The sequence below is a fragment of the Drosophila ananassae genome (assembly GCF_017639315.1).
Source record: "Drosophila ananassae strain 14024-0371.13 chromosome Y unlocalized genomic scaffold, ASM1763931v2 tig00000097, whole genome shotgun sequence".
Taxonomy (NCBI): domain Eukaryota; kingdom Metazoa; phylum Arthropoda; class Insecta; order Diptera; family Drosophilidae; genus Drosophila; species Drosophila ananassae.
Genome location: NW_025319059.1, coordinates 47,098 through 68,767, shown reverse-complemented (window position 1 = coordinate 68,767; position 21,670 = coordinate 47,098). Strand labels below are relative to the sequence as shown.

Here is a 21,670-nt window from a genome sequence, read left to right as displayed (position 1 = left end):
GCCCTTGACGTTGCCTCTTAGTTTAGAAATCACTTCAGTAATTGTTGTTTCATTACCGATTAGATTTCTGGTGACACCTTTTAGCTTTGTTTTTATTATGGAGACAGCTAATTCTTCGTACTCGCCTTGCAAAGCATCAATAAAACTTGTTAAATTTTCAGCCTTACCATCAAAATCAATATTTGATTGTGCCATTGTGACAAAGTTAATTATTTTGTTTTCAATTACACTGGAGGTATCTGAATCTGTTGAATTGTCCAGATCAGTGTATACCGCTGGAATAGTAAGATTATTCAAATCTTCATCCTCTATTTTGAGGTTTACTTTGGGAATCTCTTCTGACTCTGATTCATTCGCTTCTGTTGATTCTGAGTCAGGTGCAGTGTCAACTGCTATTGGGGTGTTTAGAACGGTTGGTATCGATATTTCTAAACTGTACTTTTGTTTAACAAATATTAAATTAGATCGTAGTCGGATCAAAAGTTTCGATACCTGCGACCAATGATCTTGATTTAACCTTTCCCTGTGTTTATGTATTAGCATTCGTGCTTCATTAAAGCATTCTACTAATATTTCAACATGCTTCCTAACAGTGTTCGTTTGAATAGGTCTATTCTGGGTTAGTGACTTATATGATCTGTCAAAATTAGTTTTAATGTTTGATAATTCTGTGTATAATTTGTTCCATTCCATGCCTTTAGTTTGGCCGTACTTTGTGAGAGGAATATATTGACATATTTTATATTTATTATTTTATTTTATTTTTTTTTTTTTATTTCATTTTCTTAGATTTTTAGGTGTTAACATTTATGTGTAATCTGTTGTTTGTGCTATATATATTTTTTCTTATTTTTATTTATTTGCTGCATATATTTTATCCAGGTCATTTCCCCGGCTCATATACCTTTTTTTCAGACAATTATTATGCAGCTTGTAAATCTTATAAAAAACAGCGGCGCACATAATAACGACAATGATTACTAAAAGTACATGTACCCAATATAGATCAACGTTGGTAGATTCTACCTTGTTGATGACATTGGCAGTGGAATCCACTGTTTTTATGTCCAACGTCATTTTGGTGGGTTTTGCATATACTTTTAATTGTGTTTCATTAAAATTATAAAGATCTTCTGTTGGAAATTTACTTATCGCATTACTGCGCATTTAAGTTAACAGCTTCCTACCTAGTTTTTTGCGTAGCTTTACAGGCTACACGTCTAATCGAGCAGAAAAGGTTCCGCTCAATTTTACAAAATATTATATTATGAATATAAAAAAAATATGCATCGCAGTGCAATCAAAAAAAATATGCAGCGCAGTGCATGAAAAAAATTTTTTTCCCAGGCTTGGTGGTCCTTCCTTCCACGTCAGCTGGTCGTCGCCGGTTTGGCTGCGCTGACGCTCCCTCGAGGGCGCAGGTGGCGGTCGTGCCTCCCACGCTTGCTATTTGCTGCTATTGTTTTGGGTTGGTCTTCGCTTTATTCTTCGGCTTCACGCATGTGCAATTGCATGCTGCAGAGTTGAGAGGTCCGGGGCAGTCGGTCGGGCAGACCTGTGGTCGTTTTGGCAGAGGCTTGGAAATATTTTGTGTCGATATTAGTTTTTGGTTTATAACTTTAATTTGATTTTCCGAGCGAGTTGTGCTCTGTGGTACTTTGTTTTGGAGGGTTTCTCTTAAGAATTCAAGCTCGTTGTATAGCTTTTGCGCCGTCGTCCATGCGGGCGGTGTTGATTGAGCAAATAGTAGCCACTTTATGCGGGCTATTCTTTTGTTGATTTTTTTCTTTAGACCTCCACGTACCATTGTGCACACTCTACTCACTCAGACGTTTTTCTCGTATGATGTATTTTTCCTTTTGCATTTTCAATCCTTTGGTTCCTTTTAGCCTTGGTTCCGAATATCTTCCTAAGTCCTCCAGGACTCATGTCACGGTCGCCATGAAATAAGTTTGGTTTTGTTTTGTATTGAAATATGTTTGGTTTTATTTTGTATTGAAATGTGTTTGGAGTTTATTTATTGGAGCAGCAATGGTGCCGCTCCAACGACCGGATGGTCTCTGTTCTTTTACAATATTCTTTAAGTCTAACTAAGGCTAAGTCTCATAGCTGCGCTGCTCGCAGGCAGCGGCAGAGAGACGGCTACGTATCTATATACTTATGTATATTGCTATGCGCTCTCAAGTGTAAGCGCGAGAGGTATGCATATGCTGTCCGTTCGTTGCAATTATGCCGACGCTAGCATTTACCGTGTGTGGGCTAATCCATAGCGATCGGATCATATTTCGGCCACTTAGGAGTTATGACCGGGATTTTGAAATATGTAAACACTGCAACAAAGTGTTACAGTGTGTACCCTTTAAGTATCTTCGGTACAGTGGGTATTCAATATATGTGCATACTACAATATCTTTCAATTGCGAAAATGGATGATAGTACAGCAACTGTATTGCTTGTTGTTGTAGACGACATTTGAACAGCAAATGGAAATTGAGAAAGGCGTCTACGGAGATTACCCACATGGCGTCAAATATGGGGCCAGCGAAATCAATGTGAATACGCTCCCAAGCTGATGTTGCTGCAGGCCAAATGTGGTACTCTTTCGGCGGTGCTGAATTATTGCATTTGCAGTTAACGCAAGAGTTTACAAGATTTGTTATATCTTGATCAATGGTAGGCCACCAAACATGTTGCCTGGCTAATTGTTTCATGCGGACGATGCCCCAATGCCCTTCATGCAGGAGTTTCAGAATATGGCCGCGAAGTTCAGATGAAATTATTACACGATTCGAATCTGTGTGTAAGCAAAGAAGTTGTTGGTTAGTGGTTATCGCAAACCTTCGATTGAAAAATGGCAATAAAGCTTCCTGGCTCGGTTGAAGTTTTTCAGGCCATCCTGCTGTAACGAAATGTATGACTTGTCTGAGAATTTCGTGGGTGCCTAGGTGCTTGCGAATTGTGTCAGCATTAATAGGCGGTGTCCATTCCAGTATAGTATTGCAGGCTTCTTCTTCTTTGTCAAATCTGGATCCATACCTACTGGAAGACGTGATAGAGCATCGGTACCTTATGTCGAAGATGTAGGCCATGAGAATGATGGCCCAGCGTTGCAGTCTGTTTGATGTCATCAGAGGAAGATGCTTGCCTGGATTAAAAATTGTTACCAGCGGCTTGTGATCTGTCATCAAAATAAATCTTCTTCCATATAGATATTGGTGAAATCGTTTCACTCCGAATATTATGGAAAGTCCTTCTTTTTCGATCTGGCTGTACTTTACTTGGTGATTATCTAAAGTTTTTGAAGCGAAAACTATTGGTCTTTCGGTTCCATCGTTCTGAAGATGAGAAAGCACTACTCCGATACCAAAGGATGAAGGATCAGTGGCTAGTATCAGTGGTAATTTTTCATCGAAATGAGCTAGTTCAGTTGCGTTTATAATGTGATACTTCAAGTCTGTGAATGCTTGATGCTGTTGCGGCCCAAATATGTATGCTACATTTTTTCTGCGAAGTTGGTTCAAGGGAGCTGCCAACGGCGAATTATTTGGAATAAAATTGCAATAATAGTTTACTTTACCCATAAACGCTTCCAATTGTTGCAAATTCTCAGGAGGCTTTAGTTGTTTCACAGCTTCTAGTCCTGAAGTATCTGGAAGAACACCGTTTGCGAATATTCTTCTTCCCAAATATTCAATTTCATCCTTGAGGAAAAAGCATTTCTCCATTTTGCATCTAATACCGTTGTCCTGAAGGATACCAAGAACTTGATCGAGTCTTTTCAAATGTTCTGCCCTAGTCGGTGCTGAGATGATGATGTCATCAAGATAGTTTCCGCATCCTTCTATTCCTTTCAGGAGTTGTTCTAGGTATCTTTGAAACATCGCCAGAGCGCTGGCTATTCCATATGGAAGACGTTGATATTGAGAAAGGTCCAGCGCGCTGGACCGCTGCAGCGGTGTGTTCACGGCCATAATCTGTTTGGACGCTTCATCCAATTCCATTTGTAGATAGGCCTCTTTAAGGTCTATTTTGCTGAACTGCTTGCCATGACGGATGATGTGAAATAGAGCCTCTTTTGTGGGCAACGGGTACTGCTCGATGTCAATTTGTGCGTTGACTGCTTGCTTTAAGTCACCACAAATTCGAATTGCTCCACCTGGCTTAGGTACGAGAACAATTGGGGATGCCCAGTTGCTAAACTTCACCGGTTTCCAAATCCCTGCTTGGACTAATCTGTCTGCCTCTGCCTTAAATTTTTCTATTTGTGCAAAAGGAATTTGGCGGCTTTTATAAAACTTTGGTGTTGCTGTCGATTTTAAAATCACACTGGCTTTGAAGTCTTTTATCTCTCCCATTGCGGGCTCAAAAACGTTTTTATATTTGTTGTGTATTGTAATGTGTGGGTGTGGTTCGAACTCCCTACGTTGTTAGCCAACTTCTAACGTGGGGGTGTACGGGCTGTAGTTAAACAGAACCAAATTGCAAGATCTACTGCAAGGTCCAGAGGATATACCTTGGGGACGTATGGATGGGAGTGAAGGGCGTGCACTTCTTGTGATCTTAGACTAAGCTCGACGGATGGGAGTGGTTCTTTTCACGAATCCAAACAACACATCATCGAAATAAATTTAAGTGCACTAACTAGATGCAAATTAATAAAGAAAACCCGGATGATTGTCCTACTGACTCAAATCCAAAAGGAAACTAAGGAAACAAATCGCCTAAAAGGCAAACAGGCTCAGAAGAAAGAGTGAGAGAATGACTTTGATCACTTGTAGGGTATTAGATGTTCATTATACCCTATTCTTAACCCACCCGACCTTGGCGAGATCTACGACGTTTGATTCGCCCCATATCACAATCCTATGTGATACCTATTGTGGTTCCAGCATGGCTATTTGAAGTTTCGGTGGCGGATCTGTAATGGCCTTAAGCCTTCATGGAGTTCCTAACACTCAAATTTTAATTGGAGCGAACTTGATTCATTTTTCCCTGTCGGGTATTTCTATTTCATTATAAAATTTCTCCTTAACAGCTAATTTATATAATTTCATTAGAATTCATATTAATATATATATATATACATTTATATTTAGATATAAAGAAGAGAATTAAAAAAAAATATTGGGTTAAATTCAATAAACTACGTTTGGAGCTAAGGTAGTAATTAAATTAGGAATTAGAAAATTTGCGATTTCATTAGTTAAAATTATTATCAGTCCAAAATTATTCAATTCATGCCTTACTAAATTTTACTGTTTGCGTCGCAAAACTATTAAAATTTAATTTAGGGATTAACTATTAATTTAATTCAATCTAAATTCTTTCCTTGTATTTTCATATCACTTATATATATGTACACTAGCTGACCCGGCAGGCTTCGCACTGCCAGCTGTTGTTTTTTTCTTCTTTTCTTAACAAAACTTCTTTTGTGACTTTTTCTTGAAACTTCTTTTGTGATAAAATTTAAAATTTTTCAAACTTAAAAATATTATCTGATACAGTAAGAACTAAAGATAGCTAAAGTAAAGTTTCGTGGAGCTGACCAAATAAATTAAAATACAGTACTAATTACAATTTGTGACTCTGAAATTTTTTAGCGATCGCGATTCACTTTTGTTTAATTTCGAAGCGCGACATTAGATCCCCCAAAGCGCACGCGACGAATAATTTGATTGGATTTGAACTTTGTGGAGCGGGAAAAAATTTAAAATTGACCCTTTTTCGTTAGAAACACACCTAAATAGCTTTAAATTATAATCACTGTTGGGCTAAGCAGCCACCAGATAGGCTAATTAGAATATTGATAATTTGTTTATCTGCAGCGGCATTTAATCTTCTCTTTTGTCTCCCAGATTCGCATGCACTTTGTTGTCATTTTGTAGCGCATGCGCTTTTGGGAGCTTTGGAAGAGCTTCTGCGCCAAAGCTGTTCTTCTTCTTGTTGTATTTTGGGAGTTGTTATTGACGGGCCGCTATTTGTTTTATTGTGCGGAATTAGCTTAATAAATTGAATATGAACTATTGAATCTCGTCTTTAATTCGGTCGCTATCAAAACTCTGATCGCTCAACATTGGTGACCCCGACGTGATCGCGCCCGAAGTTCAATCAGTTTAATTTCCCGAGAAACTGAAAAAACTGCGGTACGAAAAACACAAAAATAAAGAAAAAAAAAAAAAAAACATCTCTTGGTTGTCGATTTGCATCACTCGCACTGGAGATTTGCGGGATGGAGTCTGGATGTGGAACTACTGGATCTGCTGCCGCAAGCCGGGAAAGGATGCTGCGGAGAAGAGCAGAGGTGACGTGCCAGGAGATGGAGGCGCTGCATCATAAGGTGAAGGCTGCAGCGCGGAATGAGGATGGCACCATTATGGCGCTGGAGTCAGTGGAGAAGCGTTTGCGTGAGCGGTTCACCGCGCTTCAAGAAGAGTTGGAGGAGCTTAACTTCAGCGAGATCGGGAGTGAGCTTTATTGGAAATTCTCGCAGCTGGCGACTGATGTGCAGGTGGACATTCAGGTGGAGGTTGCCAAGCACTCCATGAGAATCGCTGCCCACTCCACACTTCTCGACGGTGCCGGTGTCTCACCCATGCCATACAAGCCAGCCCCATCCTTACCACCGTTGCCGATGCCAACATTTAGCGGCGGCTATGTTGACTGGCCGGATTTCTTTGCCTTTTTTAAGACGACGATTGACAGCCATCCTCACCTAACAAAAATGGAAAAGCTCCGGTGGCTCATTTCATGCCTGCGCGAGTCAGCCTTGGAGACGGTGAGAGCGCTGGAAATTACTGACGCGAACTACGATGTGGCTCTTGACCTTTTGCGCAATCGGTTTAGTAATCGGCGATTAATTTTCCAGTCTCACATCAACGAGATCCTGCAGCTTCGTGTGGTCGAGCCCGGATCTGTTGCTACGTTGCGGGAGCTGTCGGATCGGTTCAATGGGCATATGCGTGCTCTCATGAGTTCCGGATCAGCTGCCGAGATCCAAGGATGCTTGCTCATCCAGATTGTCCTACAGAAGTTGGATCCTGTCACAAAAGCCAAGTGGGAAGACACTCTGGCCGGAAACAACGACAGCCTTCCGTCTTGGGAGTCCATGGCACGATTCTTGGAGCAAAGGTGCCGGACTCTTGAATGCGTCGACTTTTCTTTGGCTGCGTATCCACCAGCTAACCAAGTTGGCCGAGGGAGATCTACGAATAACCGATCGTCGTGCATGATTATCAACGCTCGTCCAGCTCTATGCGCCCTGTGTGGTGGTTTGGCGCACGCGCTTCCTACATGTCCCAGCTTCCTTGCCTTGCCACTTAGTCAACGGTACGACGAAGTGCGACGGCTGACCCGCTGCTTTGTATGTTTGGAGGATGGTCATTTTGCACGCGGATGTTACGCTGCCCGATGTCCAAAGTGCAATCGCCGACATCATGCTTTGTTGCACCATTGCGGGCAGCTGCCCAGCTCTAACAATTCCCCACCACTACGAGGTTGGTTTCCGCCGCTGGTGTTTCCGTTGCTGCCCCACCTTCCCAGTCAATCAACACGATCTTGACGCAGGATCGCCCTACTGAAGTGCTTCTGCCAACCGCCAATATCCTCATCCGTGGTCGATCAGGTGCCTTTCTGCCTTGCAGAGTGTTATTGGACTCTGGTTCACAAGTTCACCTTATTTCATCGCGGCTGGCAAGTCAACTTCAGCTTCGTCGCACCAAAAGCTGTGTAGCGGTCGCCGGTCTCGGCGGCACTGAGTTTGCTACGGATGGATCCTCCGTTAATGTGTGTGTGAAGTCTCGACTAACCACATATTGTGCGAACCTAGAGGCGGTTATAGTGTCTCATATTGCGGAAGGGTCAGCCCAGCCTTAAAATTGATATTTCGAAATGGAAGATTCCTCACGGCGTAGCGCTGGCTGATCCCAACTTCCACAGACCGCAAGGTGTGGACCTGCTAATTGGAGCCAGCCTTTTCTTCAACCTATTGTCAGTTGGCCAAATCCAATTAGGTCACTGCCTCCCAGTTGTCCAAAATACACTATTTGGATGGGTGGTTTCTGGACGCAATGGACTATCGCGGGATAGTCCTATGCAGAAGGAGAAGAGGAGAAGAATCAACGTTCCGGACCCCCTGCACTCGTTAGGAGAACTCGACTCCCGCATTGGTCTATTAGGGGGAGCAATGCATGGTCAAGGGTTTGGAAGAAATTGCTGTGCCTTTTTCGCCCTGTGAGTTCTTAATCTTCTTAATGAAACTACGCAACCTGTGGAATATCCCTTAAAAGATGTGTCTGCTGCCCTTCCAAAATTGTTTTGAAGGCACGCCCTTTAATAGGGGGGAGGATGTTGGGCTAAGCAGCCACCAGATAGGCTCTCTCGCTAGGTCGCTGTCAAAACTCTGATCGCTCAACAATCACATTGACTGATTATAATTTAATATGAACTGTATTGAATAGCAATAGATAAATAATAATCATTTTTAATCCCAGAAACTAAAGAGCGTAAAGGAGCTGGTGGTGGGACCATTTGTGGCAATTTTATTTTGCCTTTAGCACAACATAATCCAGTAAATTCACCAGTGTACTTTAACGCCTTACAATATTTACAAAGTGTTTTCATTTCCGCAATTGTTACGGTTTTGTCGGCATAATAATCAATTGCCGGATCATAGTGGAATGCAGCTCGTTCAAGAATCACAGAAGCACTGCGTCTGCGGATTCGCTCATTTTCATTATGTCTAGCTTGCTGTTGTTGTGTTTGATGTACACGAACTCGTTGCATTCTACGCTTATCTCCTACATTGTCACTCACTAAAGAACGCAATTCTGACATAGCAATACGACTATTTTCTTCTGTCTGTCTCTGGTCATCAGTGCGGCTAGCACGTGAGGTAGCTCTTCGCACATTTAATTGACTACGACGACCTAAGTCTTCTCCTCGGCATCGTAAATTGTAATTAATCAAATTGAGAAAATTTCGCGCGAAATTTGAGAAGTAATAAAATTTCAAATAAAAATTTTTTTCAACTTTTTTCACAATTTTTCAGTGAACACAATATCGGTTTGTCACTTAAAATTAACTGAGCAGAGAACAATGAGTAGCTGTCAAACAATGAATCACATACCGGCGCCTACTATTATTGTAGTCTCCATTTTGTTTAAAAAACGTTTGTATGGGAAATAGAAAAATGCTGTTTATGGATTTTCCCGGCAATCATTCCCGGTTGATCGTAGAAGGGTGAAAATTGAGGATTGTATGTATTTTTGTATGTTGTATCATAAAAAAAGAGAAATTAAAAATGTTGTCTAAAAAATAAAAATAAAAATTTAGGGGTGGACTACCCCTAACATTTAGGAGGATGAAAAATAGATGTTGGCCGATTCTCATAGATACCGGATAACCACAAAAAATTTCATCAAAATCGGTCAAGCCGGTCAAGGAGGCGTATGGCAACGAAAACTGTGACGCGAGAATTTTATATATTAGATAAATCTATATATTTATAATAAAATAACAACGGATATTAAGATATTAATTATTAAAAAAAACTGAAGGGTGTGCAAAATTCGAATTAAGGTACAATATTCTTTCTTCCGCAGAACAATTTTATAATTAACAAAAGGGATTTGAGAGCTTTGAATAAAATTCAGCAGGCCAATATTCACATAATTGCACTTCTTATAGTTACAAATTTATCGATAACTCGCTGGAGTTTTCTCTCCGTGTAGCGAAAAGGGGGGCTTGTCGTCAAATCCAAAAATATATTAAAAGATTGCGATCCCGCGTTGAATCTCTGCCCTAGTTAATTCCAATATTTCATCCATTTCGGCTTCCATCCATTTCGGTTGCATAACCTGGTACTAGCCGGTTGCATAATAGGGTGCTAGCCGATTACATAATCTGGTACTAGCCGATGACATAATCTGGTGCTAGCCGCACTGGCACGTGGCACTAATAATAATAATTTCATGAAAAAAAAAACTGCACTTCACTGAATTTATTACATACCTGGCATAAAATGACTAAACACTATTAAATGAATCCCGATAATTCGTCTGGGATTTAGTTTAACTTATTTTTCAGCACTATTTAAATATTTATTAAACTTGGCTTACGATTGCAGCCGTATTGCTTTCAAGCTCGTCAAATAATGTCAAAGCTCTCCTATGCAAATCTAGCCCTAACTATGCTAGAGAAAAAGCTTTTACATAACGGCAATCTTATCTCGATATGCAAAAACATAGATAAGAATCGCGTGATGTTTCGGTCACTTATCCAAGGTGACCGCAGATCAATGATATTCGGTGATAAGCTTTTAAGCTTTTCTATGTCTATCTTATGACCGCTCTTCGCATGCGTGCCCTGTTGGAAATCCACACACTACACCACAGTTAATGCTCCAAAAATCTTATTAGCAGGGGTTATTAACTGAAATCACTAATATCTACTAATATTTTATTTTATTTTATTACTTGAATGTCCTTTAAGTGGTAGGTTCCTAAAATTTTCCCTGATTCATTCACCAGTTCATAATAAGAACGTCCTACTTTCTTTTTCACTTTAGCTTTAATAAAGAGAGGTGCTAATTTAGCGTTAAACTTCTTGCTGCCATTATTTTGTGCGAAATTGCGAGCAAGGACTTCTTCACCATTTTTAAATTCTACTGATCTAGTCCTTAAATTATAAACCTTAGCGTTTATTTCATGAGCCAAAGATATATTATTCTTTGCTTTATTTCGAATACACTGCAAGGCGTCGGTACGTTGTATTTCCGTATTGTCCTTTAAAAGATTCAAGTTTCTCAGCAGTTCGTAGTCTTTGCCGTGAAGGACCATATTCTGACCGAAGGTCATAAAATAAGGCGAAAATATAGTACTTTGATGGATATTGGCTCTAAGGGCTCCGCTTATCTCCGGCAGATGTCTATCCCAATTGGAATGATCTGTGCCGATGTATGCGCGTATTGCGGCGAGAACTGACCTATTTAGGCGTTCGCTTGCGTTAGCCTGGGGCGAATAGATAGCTGTACAAATATGCTTGGTTCCGAACCGGGTCAGAAATGATTTGAACTCGGCCGATCGGAACTGTGAGCCATTATCGGTTAATATCGTCTCAGGAACACCGAAGGTATAAAATACAAAAGTTTCGAGAAATTCACAAATCCGGCTCGAAGTAAACTTCTTGATCGGATGTAAAAAATGGAACTTAGTATAATGATCTACTATGACTAGTATGCCGATATTCCCACTTTTTGATCTGGGATACGGGCCTAATAAATCCATGTACAATTTTTGAAAGGGCCTATCTGAAGTTAACGGCTTTCCCATCGGAGGTTTCAACACTACGTTTGGGCAAATTTGCGAAACCATTCCTGGTCAAAAGAAAAATCTTTTAAGATTTACTACCATTTTCCCAATGCCGCAATGAGCTGCGTCTGGGGGGACATGTGATCCGTATAAAGTCCCTTGTCTTAAGTTTGAAGGTACCCATAATTTCCATGAATTCATATCTTGGACAACGTCACCAGTGGCCTGCTCTACTCTTTTATAAAAAAAATTATCCATAATCTTGAGATCTGGTAGCTTAGACTGATTCCGTTGGATGTTTTCTATCAGATCCGTGTATTCTGCTGATTTAAATTCAACTGAGGTCAAATCTATCAATGGACCGAAGTCTTTGATTTCAGGTACTGCTGGTTCATGTTGACGGGAAAGAGTGTCAGCTACTACGTTTATTTTCATCTGCTCAATTTTCATCTGCTTGGCAAAAGGCTGTAACTTGACCGCCCATCGACCCACGCGACCTGTCAAATCTTTCTGTTCCATTAGCCACTTCAATGATGCATGATCAGTGACTACTGTAAACTCTAGACCTTCAATATACGCTCTAAATTTCTTCACCCCTTTGACTACTGCCAAGCACTCTAGTTCGGTCACTGTGTAATTGCGCTGCGCTTTTGTCAGTTTCTCGGACATATAGGCAATCGGCATTTCGTCGCCGTTAGCATTGGCTTGTGCCAAGACACATCCCACTCCATATACTTGCATCGCACAGTAGTATGAAGGGTCTAGAAAAATCGGGAGTGTGCAGTATCGGTGCTGATGTTAGCTTTCCTTTCAACTCAGCAAATGCTTTATCTGCCTCCTGGGTCCATTCTAATTGTCTATTTTTCCGTAGCAACTGAGTTAACGGGAAACTAACAGTTGCATAATTGTCCACAAAGCGTCTATACCATCCTGTTAAACCTAAAAATCGTCGCAGTTGCTTGACGGAAGTGGGAACGGGGAATTCGTTGATAGCTATAATTTTCTCGTTGTCTGTTTTAAGCTGACTATATCCAATGATGAATCCTAAATATTTTACTTCTCGCATGCAAAAGTTAGACTTAGCGACGTTTATTGTCAAATTGGCTTTCCTTAGACATACAGCTGCTTCTTGAAGAAGCTGCATGTGCGACTCAAAGTCTTCCGATAAGTAAACAAAAACTCTTGTACGAAAGTGAGCCGGGATCACAAGGTCCATTTATCTACAAAGTGTCTGGGGTGCATTGCACAGACCAAAAGGCATTACTTTATATTGGTATAAAGGCCTGTTCGAAACTGTGAACACGGTGTACTGCCGAGAGTTTTGTTCCAGAGGGATCTGCCAAAAAGAGTACTTCATGTCTAAGCCGGTTATGTAACGTGCTGGTGGTAAACGGCTGAGAATTCCGTCAATATGTGGTAGTGGATAGGCGTCCTTTATAGTTACCTTATTAACCACTCTGGTATCGAGGCAAAGACGAATCTTTTCTCCTCGTTTTACAATGACACTGTTACTACTCCATGGGCTTTTCGATTCCTCTATGATACCTAATTCCAACATCCTATCTACTTCCTCAAACGTTAATTTTTCAATTGCAGGGGATATAGGCCAATGTCTCTGCTTTACTGGCTTTGCTTCGCCTACCTCGATGACGTGCTCCATGAGATGGATACGGCCCAAGCCTTCCCTATCGAACGATGGAAATTTACTGATGACCTTATCAAGGTTGCTTTTTTGATCAGGTGACAAAAGGTGTATTTTTGGGCTTCCCTTTTGTTCATCCCTCTCAGTATCTAATTCTGCAACATTAGGGCTAATTAGGTGGTTGATTAAGTTGAAGCATTTTCAGAAATCAATTCCTAAATAAACATCCTGACTTAATGTTGGGATAACATAAAATTCAATAGGTCTTATTTTGTCACGGTAAGAAATATTAGTCACATATTTCCCAACCACGGGACATTTATTATTATTGGCTGTTCGGATATTTCCCGAGCATTTCTTAAGTTGGTGATTGCTCATAATTTCGGTAGCTGCTTTTCCGCCTAAGCAACTTACTGATGCTCCCGAATCTAGTAATGCCACATAGTTCTTTTCTCCTATAATAATATCGGTATACAACCTATCATCGGAGTTAAAAAATATAGAGGAAACTAACTTTTTCCTGGTATTGGTAACATTTTTCCAAAATAACTTCAACCGAGTGGTCTTGGTTTTGGTCTTGGTTTCAGTTTGGCCGTCGTCTTCGGGTATCCAAATATGCGACACTTTGCTTCATTGTACTTTTTCCATCGAAGGTGTAGAGGTACGAATGAGTGATGTTCGGTGACTGCGCAAAGGGGCTCTGCCTCTTCCTGAACTTTGTTATTCTCTGGAATAGGTGTTGTAAATTCCGTTTGAGAATAATTTTCTTTAACCATTGGTTTGGATTTTAAGGATGCGTCAGATAGGTGGTGTTCTGCGCATCCCGCTGACGGTTTTCCGACGGGTTACACCGAGAGCATTTTGGCTTATAAACATCTTTGGCTCCGCAACCATAACAAAATACTGATCGGACCTCCATACAATCGTCGAACCTATGACCTGGCTTCTGACAATTCCAGCAAACCATCTTCCTCTTATGGATTTCGTCTACTTCCATGTCTAGTTCATCTGCTGAAGTGCCAAATAATTCTGAAACGGAACGATTTGGTATCTTCGGTTTCAAGGATTGGGCCTTGATGTGCTTTTGAAATTGCTCGTGAGTACGAATTTCTTCACGTAATCTAGCAAGGGTGTTAATACCTAAATGCATCAACTCGTAACGTAACGATATCTTTGCATTTCTGATAAGAATTCGTACGGTAGATTGTTCGGATATGGGAATCTTTAGTCTACCCAACAAAGTTTTTACAGCGAACTGGTATTCTTCGAATGGTTCGGGTTCTGACTGTCGTCTAACATTAATCAAGTCCCAAATGTCCATATCGGAGTCCACTTCCTGAAATTTTTCTCGAAATTCCTGTTGGAAGGTTTGTCAAGAGAAATTAGGACGAGAACGATGAAACTTCCAAAACCATTCATTCGCCTTTCCTGCGAACAACAAGTAAAAATGATCAAACAAAAGTTGATAGTCGCCTCCTAAATTTTGTGCTGTAAGGGAGCGAATACGATATAGGAAGTCTTCGACTTGCATGCCGTTTCGCGCACCGTCGAATTTAATCCGTCAGCCTTGTATAATGCTAGCGACTTTTTCGGGGGAAATACTGGACGTTCTAGAATTTCCGGCTGATGTCTCACTATGATGACTGATATTTCTCTGAATGGGTGGTAATTGCGATTGGTAATCGTCAAAGCATCTGTTCTGTTGAATCGATATTACGGGAAGTCATTTTGCTTTTTAGAGCTTGTTCTATCGATGAGTTAATAATTTGAGATATATTCTGCAACATGTTGTTTTGTTGAGCTTGTATACATGATTGTACTAAATCCGTTATTTCGGTTCTGCCTAATCCTTCTCGATGGTTGTCGCTCTCGACGTATGAGTCACTTGGCTGTCCCTTACGTTGCATAGATCTTGTCTGTACCCCTTTTCTTGCTATAGCACCTTTCCCTCTGTTATATGGATTAGTTCTAATTGGTTCAAGACTGGGATCTAACATTTCTCCAAAGGCCTCTGCCTCGTTTATTTCAACTGTTACGTTATTGTTAGTAAGGGATAGTCGGTTCACTGAGCAACTACTGCTGCAAACGGGAAAAATTGATTTAACTTGTAAAAGTGGCATTAAACAGCTGTAATGAAATTTATGATTACAGGGAGTCGTAGCCAACATATCGTTTCAACTCGTAGGTTCGCGACAAGTGGAACCAATAGTTTCCTGCTCTCCTACGCCTTCTGCTGGATTCTCTAAGCTGTGTCGTACTGCCATCAAATTATCTATTCAATATATAAAAAAAATTACAGAGGATATACCTTGGGGACGTATGGATGGGAGTGAAAGGCGTGCACTTCTTGTGATCTTAGACTAAGCTCGACGGATGGGAGTGGTTCTTTTCACGAATCCATACAACACATCATCGAAATAAATTTAAGTGCACTAACTAGATGCAAATTAATAAAGAAAACCCGGATGATTGTCCTACTGACTCAAATCCAAAAGGAAACTAAGGAAACAAATCGCCTAAAAGGCAAACAGGCTCAGAAGAAAGAGTGAGAGAATGACTTTGATCACTTGTAGGGTATTAGATGTTCATTATACCCTATTCTTAACCCACCCGACCTTGGCGAGATCTACGACGTTTGATTTGCCCCATATCACAATCCTATGTGATACCTATTGTGGTTCGGTGGCGGATCTGTAATGGCCTTAAGCCTTCATGGAGTTCCTAACACTCAAATTCCCGCGTCGAATCTCTGCCCTAGTTAATTCCAATATTTCATCCATTTCGGCTTTCATCCATTTCGGTTGCATAACCTGGTACTAGCCGGTTGCATAATAGGGTGCTAGCCGATTACATAATCTGGTACTAGCCGATGACATAATCTGGTGCTAGCCGCACTGGCACGTGGCACTGGGGGGGTAATAATTTCATGAAAAAAAAAAACTGCACTTCACTGAATTTTTAACATACCTGGCATAAAATGACATATATTATTTAATTAACATACCTGATATATATATATATCAGGTAAATATATATATATATTTTAAATTAACATACCTGATATATAATATTTATTAAGCTTGGCTTACGATTGCAGCCGTATTGCTTTCAAGCTCGTCAAATAATGTCAAAGCTCTCCTATGCAAATCTAGCCCTAACTATGCTAGAGAAAAAGCTTTTACATAACGGCACTCTTATCTCGAAATGCAAAAACATAGATAAGAATCGCGTGATGTTTCGTTAACTTATCCAAGGTGACCGCAGATCAATGATATTCGGTGATAAGCTTTTAAGCTTTTCTATGTCTATTTTATGACCGCTCTTCGCATGCGTGCCCTGTTGGAAATCCACACACTACAGTATGTCAGTCACATTGAAACTGTGCACCTCGTTAATGTTCGATACTGGCATTATATCAAAACCGAATGTTTTGAATAAATCCAAACCTAAAAGATTGTTCGAATTTTCCACGTTTGCCACTATTAATATAATTTCTCTTTCTATTTCACCACATTTCGCAACCGTATGCAGCTCCCCAAGCAATGGTATTGGTGTGCCCCCAAATGCGTGCAACACTCGTGAGCACTTGTGTAATAGTGGTTTATTTAGGAGCGCGTATGTGTTTGAGTTTATTACGGATGCGGTTGCTCCTGAGTCCATTTGAAATGAAACCTCTTTGTTCCAGATTTACAGATCAATGACTTTTTTGTTCCTTTCATTTTTGATTAAGCCTGTTACACTGTACATTGCTTCAATAATTTCAATATCGTTTGCTTCGTTTTTATCTTGCTTTTTAACTTGGTCTTGATTTCGCCAATTACTTTTGTCTTGATTTGACATACTTACGACGGTAATATGTCCCTTTCTACCACACTTGTAGAATACGGCATCGCGAAACTTGCACTTTTCTCTTGGATGAGAATGACCACAGCCAGAGCACGATTTTAATGCGTTTTTGTTTGATTTCCTTACTGGCGTTTCTTTTTGATAACTATTAATTGCATTAAGGGGTACATTTTTTTCTACATTTTCTTTTAGCGTTGCTTCTGTTTTTGTTGTTGTCTCGTAAGTTTCTGCTATTATGAGCACATCTTCAAGAGTTGGTTGCGTCTTTTGAAGAGCAGATGCGCCAACTTCATCAAATGGCGTATGTACTATGATTTGATCGCGAATCATTTCATCTACATAGTTTGACAAACAACCTTCTGCGTTGCACACAAACTTGCGATCCCGCGCATGTCGGCTACCCACTCTCTATGTGTTTGTAAATGTGTCATCTCTCTTATGAAGAACTCGTAACGAGCTGCAACAATATGACGTTTGGTTGTGAAATGCTCCGTGAGCTTGTCTGTGAGTTGCTTGTATGTAAATGTGTTCAAATTGCTACTTTCCAAAAGATTTTTTAGAAGTTCAAATATTGATACACCACACCACGAAAAGAAGTAAGCTTTTTGTTTTAGATCTGCACTGACCGAATATGCATTAAAATGTTGTGATAATTGTTCCAGATATGACTCCCAGCTTTGTACATCTTTGTCAAATATGTGAAACGGAGGGCATATAGATTCACCCGCGCGTACCGAATCACTCACGCTTTTCGGCATTTTTGCTTACTATATCTTGCATCCAGTTCCGTTGCTGCTCCAATATAGTTGTCGTAAATTCCTGCTGTTGAGCCAGGATTGCTTGTAATAAGTTAGTATCTGTCGGCATCTTGGTGAAAATCAACGATTACGTGATACGCTTTTCTTTTATGCTCGTCGCCAAAATGTTATGTCCATAAGGTAGAGGTCTGTGCTTTCATTCTGAAGAGTGGCTGCGAACTGCCTTTATTAAAGTGTGTCTGCCTTTATTAAATAGATATCTATTTTCGAATTTACAGAGATTCCAATAATGTTGGTGATTACAATGTCTGGTAACGTTAGTATAAGAGAAGAGAGCGTAGGTTTTATTTTAAGTATACATATATGACAGTTCCAAATCTAGGTTTTAATAAAAAAATATATATATAACGCCTGCGTCCACATGCACGGCAGCTTGAAGCACTGGAATGCCGAGATAGGTGCCCAGATCCAAGACATCCAATCGCCTAACTTGCCGCCTAAACGATCCTCAGGCGGCAAGCTTAAAAACCTTGGGCAGGAGTTTATTACGTTATTACAAATCACGCTTGCGGAAGAGTTCGTAATCACAAATGTAGAGTTACCTGAATGCAAGGGTCTAGGCCGTTCTACCGCAAGATTTGTTGCATGTGATGTCGTCGGCAAATCCACGCTCTATAAACTCCGGCATCTCTGCTTAAGGAAACTGGCGATAGACTCCCACGTTGGAATGGAATACAAGGACCCCGAGTCAGCTTGCATTTCCACACACTTAGACTGCATGGCATCATCCACTTTCTTGACTTGGATTATGATGCAGCTAGCAATCTGCTTTGGATTCTACAGCCCTCAGATGCACTATCTCATTAACATGAGCTTGAAAATTAAGCCTGCGATTACTAAACCTTTTGTTTAGCAGCTCCAATGCGACGTCATTTTTTTTGTTCGTGAGCTCCAACGATCGAACAGTCTCCAAGGCAGATTCACGAAGTTCTCCATGGTCGAGAATAGTGACCGGAATTCAAGCCACTCCGCATAACCTCATTTTAAGTGGCGGCAATTAAAATGTTCTTACACTTGATATTAAGCAGAAATCAATAGGTACAAAATAAAAATTTATCAGATTTATTATTTCCATTTATTTAATAATATGTGACGCCTAAACTCATATATGAGGTAGGCAAGGAAGAAAGTCTTAAAATTTTAAACATTAATATCAATTTTTTTGAATTATAAATACTTTCAATTTAATTTATCACCAATCGGTGAACAATGTTTTTGGTCAACCTGTCTTTACCTATTACAAATGGATTCGACGGTTTCGCAACACGTAAACACGCAATATATAGTTGCCCATGAGAAAAACATTGATGTTTCAAATCCAAACCACAAATGGACATTGTTTGACCTTGACATTTATTTATAGACATGGCGAAAGCTAAACGAATTAGAAACTGCAGCCTTTTGAAGGGTATGGTAGAATCTGATGGTATCATCGTAATACGTGGCAGCAGGACAACTTTTCCTTTAAACTTCCCAGCCAAAATGGTTGCTTCAAGAATGTTTCCGGTGATCTTTTTGATGACCAAACACGTAACGTTACATAATTGAGGTGGATTCAAATTATCGAGGAGAATAATAAGGAAACCAATCTTTAATCGAAGATTAAGTGGTGGCATTCCAGGGAAATCTAATAAATTTAAAAATTCAATCGGAATATTTACACTTCCATTTTCATCAACAACAGTATCGATTGATTTAAAAGACATCAGAGATCAGGTAACAACGGTTGTATCTGAAAGTTAATATCGTTAATTTCTAGCAGCTTAATGCATTGCGTACTTGGTTTCAGTAATATTTTACCATTCCCAATACCTAGTAGTTGTTCGGAAAATATTTGTGCTAATGGATCATTTTGCCATTGTACTCGCATTAATGCCATTGTACACTCATCCCAAATTATTATAGAACTCTTCCTCAACACTGCAGCTATTCCACTATTCTTTTTGATGTTGCACATTGCATCTGGTTTATTATGATCATCCAATGGCAGCTTGAAGGTTGAATGTGCTGTTCGATGCCTGACGATGCTACTGCTAATGCTATTTTTTATTGCGACCGTATTTTGGCAAGAATCAACGATATTAAAAATGTCTTATCGGTTCCACCAGGTGCATCCAAGAAAAAAAAACCGCCTTGTTCAGCAGCAACAGCCAGCATAATCCGATCATAAATAATTTTTTTGTTCTGCTGTTAGTATTGGTTTACTGTTCATGATAATTGTTGCTAAACTTCCATGGTCATATTGATTTTCTTGTTGTAAATCGGTATTGACTAAGTCGGTGGCTGGACGATTAGGTGATGGCATACCATAATGATTAAGTGGTAAATTTAAAATAAGAACACATAAATCTTCGACCAAGACCAATGCTTCATTGTACATCTCTAGTGTATAATTTTTATATTTTTCCACGAAGTTTGTGCTTGCAAGGAATTGCAAATGACTGACCAATGTTATTCGGTGTCGATGTCAATGCAGCATCAGCAAGCGTTAAGTCCCAATGGTTATCGTCTTCTGTTAGTCTTCTGTCCCAATGGTTATCGACTATTGAATACCTGGTATGTATTGAATACTCGATTAACTGTTCGTAAAAATTCAAAAGATGTTTTTCCGGGAACATTCACCAATAACAAACGTAAATAGAAGCACCCACGTTGCTTTGGATGTACCGTGTAAAGTCTCCCCAATGTCTTAGCTTTGAATATGCCTGTAATGGAAGGATGTGGTTTTCCTTGTTTCCGTGGCTCCCATTTTTTACTGGATTTGTTTCATGTGAAATAATGTGGAACAACACCATACACCAACATCTTCACGGACTGGCCAAAATCATCAGGTTTTTGACACAATGTAAAAAATTCAGTTAGAGTCGTTTTCGGAGCTTCGAACGCTCTTTGGAGAAAATTTTCTTCAGTGAAGTATACACGTTGACCGTTTTCAAGATGTATTGTCAGATGTTGGACAGCAGGATCTCTTTCGTGGATAGGAATAGAGAATATGCCAAATAGCTTCTGTTGACCTACCAGCGTTTTGATAGCGGAAGAATTAATAGAAAGGTTCAATTTTATAATTCAATTTATTAAAGTCAATTTAACCCCAAAACAAATTCCGCGGCCGATCCAAAACAATGCCGAATAACAAATGCATAAAACCTAAGAGCTTGCGCAAAAGCTCCACCAAAGCTCCCAAAGTTGCGCTACAAAAGAACAACAAAGCGCATGCGAATCTGGGAGAAACAAAGAATATGGAACAGCTGATAACGGGCAATTAGTGGCCCGCTGCGGTTAGTTACACTGAGAGAATTAAATAGAAATAATTGTGATATTTGATGCTGGCACAAGTCCCAACATCCTCCTCCCGTTGAATTCCATCTTTCAACAAAAAATCCTTAGGGGCATGGGACAGCTTCATCACATAATATTGCTGATGATCTCAAGGTCCATAATTCTCAGTTGCAGGCTGCCGTGTCCATCCAGATCCAGAGAGCGCTGCAGACGGCGGCAGCAGCGATGCGGACGACCTCCCCCCATTGGAAGGGTGCAGGCTAGAGTCCAGAATGGAGTCAGACCTGGGCGCTGACTTAATCGGCAACGGTGACAATAATCCAAATCCCGGCCCAAATCCTTCGCAGGCAACTGCCAGATGCGACGTTGAAATAGCGACCACGGGGGGAGCGGTGGATAGCAGGGGCACTGATGAGACGCAATTGGACACGTTGGCTATCGTGATCATAGTTCAGGTTTCGCTCCAATTTAAAAACCTGGGAACCCGATTGGAGTGCTTTCCACCTGAATGGAGTGCTTTCCCACCTGAATGTCAAAGCGCACATCAGCGGCAAACTGGGAGAATTCACTCCCAACTTCAACTGAGCTCAATCGCTCTAACTCATCCTGGAGTGTGGTAAATTTCTTGCGCAACAAAATTTCCAACGGCTCCAGTACAATGATGGTCAAATCTTCCTTCTGCACTGCAGCCTTGATCTATTATGCAGGGCTTCCATCTCCTGGTAGGTCACCTCTGCTCTTCGCCGCAAAAGCCTTTCCCTGCTTGCAGGAACCGAGGC

The 21,670-nt window shown here is 40.4% G+C and overlaps 1 long non-coding RNA gene across 1 annotated transcript; it reads right to left on the bottom strand.

The window, feature by feature from the left end:
* Positions 1–1,353: 1,353 nt before the first annotated feature.
* Positions 1,354–1,976, bottom strand: LOC116655077. The gene is made up of 2 exons (XR_004310226.1): positions 1,826–1,976; positions 1,354–1,576 (listed from the first exon to the last, which is right to left on the bottom strand). It is a non-coding gene; the product is annotated as an uncharacterized LOC116655077 (long non-coding RNA).
* Positions 1,977–21,670: the final 19,694 nt, after the last annotated feature.